We start from the raw sequence: 8,116 nt of genomic DNA on the forward strand, positions 1-8,116 counted from the left end.
AACAAGCACGCAGATCCAGCAAGCAATTAAGAAAGCACATGGTATATTGGCCTTCATTGCAAGGTCTCTTGAGCACAGTAGAAAGGATGTCTTGCTGCAGCAGTGCAGGGCCTTGGTGAGGACACTCCTGTAGTATTGTGTGCAGTTTTGGTCTTCTTACCGAAGAAAAGATATATTTGCCATAGAGGGAGTGCACCAAAAGTTCACCAGACTGATTCTAGGGATGGCACGATTGTCATATGAGGAAAAATTGGGCCGACTAGCCCTGTATTCACTAGAGTTTAGAAGAATAAGGGTGGATCTCATTGAAACAGAAACATTTCTGACAGGGCTGGACAGACTGGATGTATAGTTGATATTTCTCCTTGCTAGGAGGGCCAGAACAAGGGGTAAGAATCTCATGATATGGGGTAGGCCATTTAGGACTGAGATGAGGAGAAACGTCTTCACTCAGATGGTGGTAAAGCTGTGGAATTCTCTACCACAGAGGCCACGTCAGTGAATATGTTTATGAAAGAAATGGATTTCTAAACTCGAAAGGCATCAAGGGGCATGGGGACAGAGTGAGAGTGTGGCGTTGAGATAGAGAATCAGCCATGACGATATTGAATGGCGGAGCTGGTTCGAAAGGCCGAATGGCCTACTCCTTCCTCTATGTTTCTAAAAGGCTAAAAGAATTGGGGTAGGTTGGAATCGTAGCATCATAGAATGGTTATAGTACAGGAGTAGGCCATTCATCCAGCCGTGTCCATATCTGTCGCCTCCAGTCTCTTTCTATTTCAATGTTTATAAAGATTCTCCATTGATGCCTTGCTTTTGTACTCGACGCTTCTATTTATAAAACCCAGGTTCCTGCCTTTGTTTTGTTCAGGTTGTCGAATTGAGGCATGTGAGGTGATTAAGGGACTTGATAGTTTAGATACAGAGAAACAATTTTTCCTGTTTTGGGGAATCCAAAACAAGAGGACATAACATTCAATTTCAGCTAAGCCGTTCAAGGGTGACGTCAGGAAACACTTCTTCACACAAAATTTCGTAAAAATGTGGAACCTTCTGAAAATTGCTACTGAAGCTTAGGATCAGCTGAAAGTTTCCGATACTGAAACTGGATACAAGTTTTTATTGTTAATAAGATGTAAGATATTAAAGTATTATGAAACCACAGTGGATAGATGAAGTGAAAATAGGGACCAGTCATGAGTTGAACACGATTGATGGAAGAAAAGTGTACTTATCTTCCTATGTTCCCAAATTCCTCATCTAGCAGCAAACAGGCTTTCAGATGATCACCGCTCAGTACATTCCTCTCAGCATCCCCTTCTCTAAGGGGAACAGACCCAGACACAAAAATAATCTGATGCATCTTCTTTAAGCCTTAAGCGAACAATTTCACATTTCCTACATGGAAACCTATCTGATCGCAGCTGCATTATCTACAGCTTCACCCAACTTGATGGCGCCAGTTTACTTCCGCAAGAACCAGGAGGCTCCTGCCCTCATTACAGCTTTGGTCCAAACACGGAGCGGTTGATTACAGAGAGCGGCACCGGGGAAATATTCCGAATGTTGCTATTAAACAGAAGAGGGTGAAAAAACATCAAATTGCATCTTCTCACTTTCGGACAATTGGCTTTTCATCCGTTGTCACAATAGAACAGCCAATACACATTGGTCACCCTGAACACTGAGGTGCATTTCATTGCAGTGAATCAATATGAAGACATTCAGCTCCTCCAATCAGTTCCACCTTTCATTTAGATCATGACTGATTTCTACATCAAATCGATCTGCCAGCCCTAGTCTCATAACCTTTAATGCTCACGCCCAACAATAATCTACCAGCAATTGTAGCAATCTTTAGGTTCCAACCAGCTGTAATCGCGGATCTAGACAGGAAAGGCTTTCTACTGTCAGCCACCAAATAGATGGCTGAGCTACATTTCAGATCTTTAGCCTGGAGGATTTCATGATTCCTGCGTTTAAAAGAGATGAAATGATGAAATGGTCTACACTGTGGGTCATTTTTCTCCTCAGTGAAGTAAAATTAACTTCAGTTAAGAATAGGGGAGCAGCCACTGCAACCCTTTCGACAGGGGGATGAGGTCGCCCACGGCTTGCTCGCCCTTAACAGGGTGAAGCAGAACATTTCCATCCGGGAAACTTTCGCCTGTGAAAGTGAGTACGATAACTGTTAGACAATGACATCCTCTGTCAAGTTACTGACGGCTGAGTGGATCTGTCCTGTCAACTACATTAGTGTTGATTGTGAAACTGTCTGTTCACTTTAAACGGTATCACTTCTGCCCGTACGAAAAGCTCTCAAAACTTCCCCTCCGCTGCCTCTTACAAAAAATATCACTGACCCAGCAGTAGCCCAACGTGCTCTCTTCTACACCCACACATTGAGGATGCCGAGGCTCCTACTATCACTGCACAAAACACAGTTTCTCTCTCCACAGATGTTGCTTGAGTTGCTGACTATTTCCACAATCTTACATTCTTGTATTAGGGTGAGGGATGCAGGATCAGTTACTCTCTCCTTCCGAACTTCCCAGTACTTTTGATAGACTAATGCTCACCATCACTTTACGCGAAAATATCCCTGGCTTCATTCCTGGCGTTAGAGAGACACAAAATGATGGCAGCATAGAAGGTGAGCACTTGGCCCTTGTTCCCTGTTCTGGTTCTCTGCAGGGAAACTCAGTTATTCAATGCCTCTGTAGCCTCTAAATTACTCTCTTCAGAAAATTATGGAATCTCCTCTGAAAGCCATTGTCGAAACTGCCTCTCAGGTAGAGCATTCCAGATCCTAACCACACGCTGTCTTAAACGAAGTTCTTCCTCAGGTCCAATTGTGTATATCTTGCCAATCATCTTGAATTGGTGCGCTCTGATTCTCGGCCCTCCCGACAATGGAAACAGTTTCTCTCTATTACTCTGCCCAGACATCTTATGATTTTGAAAATCCCCATCTAAACTCCTCTCAACATTTTCTTCTCTGAGAACAGCCGCAGGTTTGTTTTTCCAATCTATTCATCTCATTCAAGTTCCTCAACAATGAATTCATTCTTGTAAATGTTTCCAATGTCGCCACATTCTTTTTAATTTTGATAATCATTGTTGGGCACAATATTCCAGTTGAGACCGAACCAATTTTTTTTTTAAAGATTCTGCACAGCTGCCTTGCTTTTGTACTTGATGCTTCTACTGAAAAAAAAAACAGGATCCCGGATGCCGTTTATTCAACTTAACATGAATTGACGTGCAAATTGCAGTCGATGTAAACTATAAATTACTTCTTGTTACTGAAATAGGCTTTAGAAAACGTGGTAATTGTTCATTGTGCTTGGTGATTTCTGTATTTGGAACCCCAGCCTCTCAGTTCCTCCAGGGTCACCAGCTTCTCACCAGATACACAATCGTCTGATACATCTTTCCGAGGTCTTAAGTTGATGAGCTCACACTTCCGACATGCAAATCTCTCTGATCTCATCTATATTATTTATTGTGTTGCCCAACCTGATGGCGCCAGTTTACTTTCATCGGAACCAGGAGGCTCCTGACCTCTTTACAGTTTGGGACCAAACATGGAGCGGGGGATTCCAGAGAGCGGGACCGACAATGTATTCCGGATGTTGATGCTCAAACAGGGAATTGTTGATGTGTGACATCGAATTGTTATTTACCGAATACAAAAGTTCTGATAAGTTCACAAACTTGAAACATTAACATTTTAAAAAATCTCTCTCCACAGTTAATGCCTGATGGGCTGAGTGTTTCCAGCATTTTCATTTTTGCTTTGAAGTGAACAACCGAGTCCGTGCTGGATAATTCTTTAATGATCTTTCAAAAATCTGTGCTGGGTCCCCTATTATTCGTCATGTATATGAACGTCATAGATGACTATGTGGGGGGTAGGATTAGTAAGTTTACGGACGACACATCGATTGGCCGGGTGGTTAACAGTGAGGTTCAGTGTCTTAGGCTACAGGAAGATATATGCGGGATGATCAAATGGGCAGATAAGTGGCAGATGGAATTTAACGCTGAAAAATGTGAGGTGTTACATTTTGGTAGGAGTCATTTGACAAGGAAGTATTCAATGAACGGCATGACAATAGGAAGCCCTGAGGAACAAAGGGGCCTTGGAGTGTGTGTCTATAAATCTTTGAAGGCGGAGGGGCATGTTAGTGGGGTGGTGAAAAAGGCATATGGGATACTTGCTTTTATCAATCGAAGCATAGATTAAAAAAGTAGGGAGGTCATGTTGGAGTTGTATAGAACCTTGGTGAGGCCACAGCTGGAGTACTGTGAGCAGTTCTGGTCGCCACATTATAGGAAGGATGTGATTGCACTGGAGGGGGTGCAGAGGAGATTCACCAGGATGTTGACTGGGATGAAACCTTTTAGTTAAGAAGAGAGGTTGGATAGACTTAGGTTGTTTTCGTTGGAGCAGAGAAGACTGAGGGGCGACCTGATCGAGGTGTACAAGATTTTGAGGGGCATGGATAGGGTGGATAGGTAGCAGTTGTTCCCCTCAGTTGAAGGGTGAGTCACGAGGGGGCAATGAGTTGAAGGTGAGGGGCAGGAAGTTTTGGGGGCATTTGAGGAAAAACCTTTTTACCCAAAGGGTGGTGACGGTCTGGAATGCGCTGCCTTGGAGGGTGGTGGAGGCGGGTTGCCTCACATCCCTTAAAAAGTACCAGGATGAGCACTTGGCACGTCATAACGTTCACGTCTGTGGGCCAAGTGCTGGTAAATGGGATTAGGTAGGTAGGTAGGTCATGTGTTTCTCACGTGTCGGTGTAGACACGATGTGCTGAAGGGTCTCTTCTGCACTGTGTGATGATGTGATTCCTTGAAACCCTGCATCGTTATTTCTTTCTACCTGTCCGCTAACTTTCAGTTGTATAATTTGGGCCTCTGCTCCTCCATAGTTGGCAACATCTCACCAATTAAAAACAAAACGAAACGAAACTCGTGCATTCGTGGCCTCAGTCAGATTATGGTTCATTGTGAATCCAACTGCCAAAGTATTTCTCACTCATTTAAATTATTTATGAAATTTGAAAATAAACTTCTCCCACGGCTTATTGTTCTGCGTTTGCTCTCACGTTCTTTGCTTTTCTTGCTACTCGTCCTTGTGATGTAAATCCACAGAAAGCAAAGAAGGCAACGAGGAATGGAGGGAAAATCATGTTCCCTTTCATGATCCCTGTTTGATTTTCAATGAACTGAATATGATCAAGGTCTAAGGAAGTGAATCTAGGACAAGCAACAGCTGTCTTTTTACAGCTGGGCTTGTGGCGCAACGGTAGCGCGTCTGACTCCAGATCAGAAGGTTGCGTGTTCAAATCACGTCAGGCTCATGGCTCTTCACTGTACTTGAAGCTTTTGTCTGGGCACAAAGTTCATTGTGTCTGGATTCCACCGAAATGTTGAATTTCAAAACCATGATGAAAGTCATCCCTTCCGATTTTCCGGTTCAGTTTTCATTTTACATTGGAACAATGTTTCAGCGATGTGGGGTATCTACTGTTTTTGCAATTGTTCCGTTACCCAGTATGAGAAGTAAAACACAAAGTGTCCATCATGGGGTTTAAATCCGCAGCCGCTTCCGTCCATATAGCTGCTTAGTTCCGTTAGCTAGAGTTGGTTATGTAAGCTATAATCGCCCGACTTTATTTTATCCATAAGTCAGGAGATTCAAACTCGTCCTTTTAAAGCAGAGCGACAGTGAGTTCAGTTAAAACAAATGTCTAAAAACAGCAGCAATTTCTTTCTGCTCACGGTATCCAGTTATAGCGACCTGCATTAAACAGCAGGAGCGAAAACCGCAGCCCGACACCCGCCTCTTCACATTAACGGGCAGCCTGAATTTCAGTTTTGGGATTTGAGAGAGAGCGGATGTTTTTGTGGAAACTGAAGTTACTTTTCCTGTGAATGGAGCCGGTTAAAGAGCCCGTGCCGGCCTGAGAGTCCCCGAGCCCGGGGTCAGTGGGAGCCTGGGGAGAGGACAGATCCCAGGGAAAGGGAATGAGATTAGAGAGAAGGAAGGTTATTTCGGGGTTGAGGGGACTGAAGGGTTGGCGACTGGAGGAATAGAAACGGGAGAGAAAATGGAAGGGGTTGTGGGGGACAGCATCTGTCAGAACGAGGAAGAGAGCGACGGAGGAAAAGAGGGAGGGAGCTAGAGGGAGGGCGGGAATCAGGGGCAACTTGCATTTCGCCAGCACATTTTGCAACCGCAGAAAGATCCAAAACCTCACAGCCAATGGGTGGGTATTTTGGGCAAGGGGGCTGATGGGGCGTCTTGGTAATTGAGATTCGTGCTTGAATGTGCACAGCAGGATCCCACAGGCAGGAACCTGATCAATATTTGGATAACCTGTTTCAGTGATTCTGGATGAGGGATTATTATTGATCCCAGGACTCTGGGTAAAACTCCTATTCTCTTGCTGTAAATAGCCTGGTTAGATTGTTCACATCCCTCCGAGTGGGGAAGATGGGATCTCGGTTTTAAATGTGGTTTATTACTGGATAGTGTCATATATCATTGTTACCCCTCTGTGGGTATTACAGTACATCGTGGTAAACAATTTAACTCTTCGAGAAGGTCAAGGAGTTGGAAACACTGAGAAACTGCTCGTTCTGGCATTATTAACTCACGTGGCCTGTGATGATAAAATATAACCTCTTCCAGTCGGTGGAGATGTGATGTCGGCATACCTCAGAATAAAGCTCACACACCACAGCAGGTGTTGCCCATTGTCTTCAAAGACAGTCGATTGAAGAGGTTCCCTCCTTGTTTCGTTGAACTTCTCAATGTTGTAATGGTGTCTGCTCCATTCCTGGGACAAATGTGGGAATCAGAAACCATCACTTCCTCCCTATGTGGATCCGACTGATAAGAGTTGTTATCATTAATTTCTTCTCAGCCTCTGACGCCTTATCACATCCAATCTTTAAAACAAAGCTAACGTTTTCTGATATCAACACTCGAATCGAAATTACTGCAACCTCTCTCTCCCTGCCCTGCTAAAAAGTCCACCTCTTTCAACTGTGAGTGTTAATCTCTCATTCTCTGTAACACCTCTCCAAATAACAATCTAGTGCTGCTTCTGCTCTCAGAGTACAATGTCCCCTGTCTTTGCACTATTCTGTGAACTATGATTCAGTCAGTTGCTCTCAAGTTTTTACAGGCAGAGGGTTGTGAGTTCAAAATATCTCCAGAATTCTGAGCAGAAAGTCTGGCAGACACTTCAGTGCCGCGCTGAGCCAAAGTTTCACTGTTACAGTTGCCAGTTTTGAGATGCTATGGCAAACTGAGGTGCCATCTGCCTGCACATGTAAAATTCCCATGGCACAATTTCGGACAGTGGCACCGGAGTTATTCCATCGTGTCGGAGCCAACATTTGTCCCTCAATTAACATCACTTCAAAACAGATTATCCTGCCTTCATCACATTGCTGTTCCTGGAAGCTGGCTGCTGCAAGCCTTTAATAATATAGTTCAAAAAACATCGTGATTGAAACGCTGCGAGGAAAAGACAAGGCGTTAATGAGAATTCTGCTGAGAGAGCTTCATTGGACAGAAAATCGGGCGAAGAATACGAGGAATCGACACCAGAGAACCAATCAACGTCAAAACTGAATAACTCCTGTGAAATAAATGAGTAAACGCTGAGAGCTCCGAGCACCATCAGTTCATCACCCAGAGACACTCACAAAAGAATTTAGTCTCCTGTCTTAGACGGTACCTCGTGGCTGAGAATGACTTCCTTCCACTCCGGGGCTGTGGGTTCTGAGGTGACTCCACACACTCTGCCATAGTTCCCGAGGGGAGTGTGAAAGCCTTTCACTGAGTTTCAAGGTTGCAAATCTGATCTTGGAGGTATCGGTGCTGTGTTCCCTGGAGGCGGGGTTCTCATTCTTAATGCAAAAATCTGACATCGAGGATGGGTTGTTCATTACCAAATAAAAAATCTGGAGATGTAGGACGTTAGAATCGGCTCATCTCTGATGCACTTTTATTCATTTTTGTTTCCTGTAATAAACAAGTGGTGTGTAGCTGTCCATTAAAAATAACAAACAGTGTTCGGAAGATTCTGGCCAG

General features: G+C 44.0%; 1 non-coding gene across 1 annotated transcript; it reads left to right on the plus strand.

The window, feature by feature from the left end:
* Positions 1 to 5,297: 5,297 nt before the first annotated feature.
* Positions 5,298 to 5,369, plus strand: trnaw-cca (transfer RNA tryptophan (anticodon CCA)). Its single transcript has one exon. It is a non-coding gene; the product is annotated as a tRNA-Trp (tRNA).
* The last annotated feature ends 2,747 nt before the right edge of the window (positions 5,370 to 8,116 follow it).

The sequence above is a fragment of the Cetorhinus maximus genome, chromosome 31 (genome assembly GCF_964194155.1).
Source record: "Cetorhinus maximus chromosome 31, sCetMax3.hap1.1, whole genome shotgun sequence".
Classification (NCBI taxonomy): domain Eukaryota; kingdom Metazoa; phylum Chordata; class Chondrichthyes; order Lamniformes; family Cetorhinidae; genus Cetorhinus; species Cetorhinus maximus.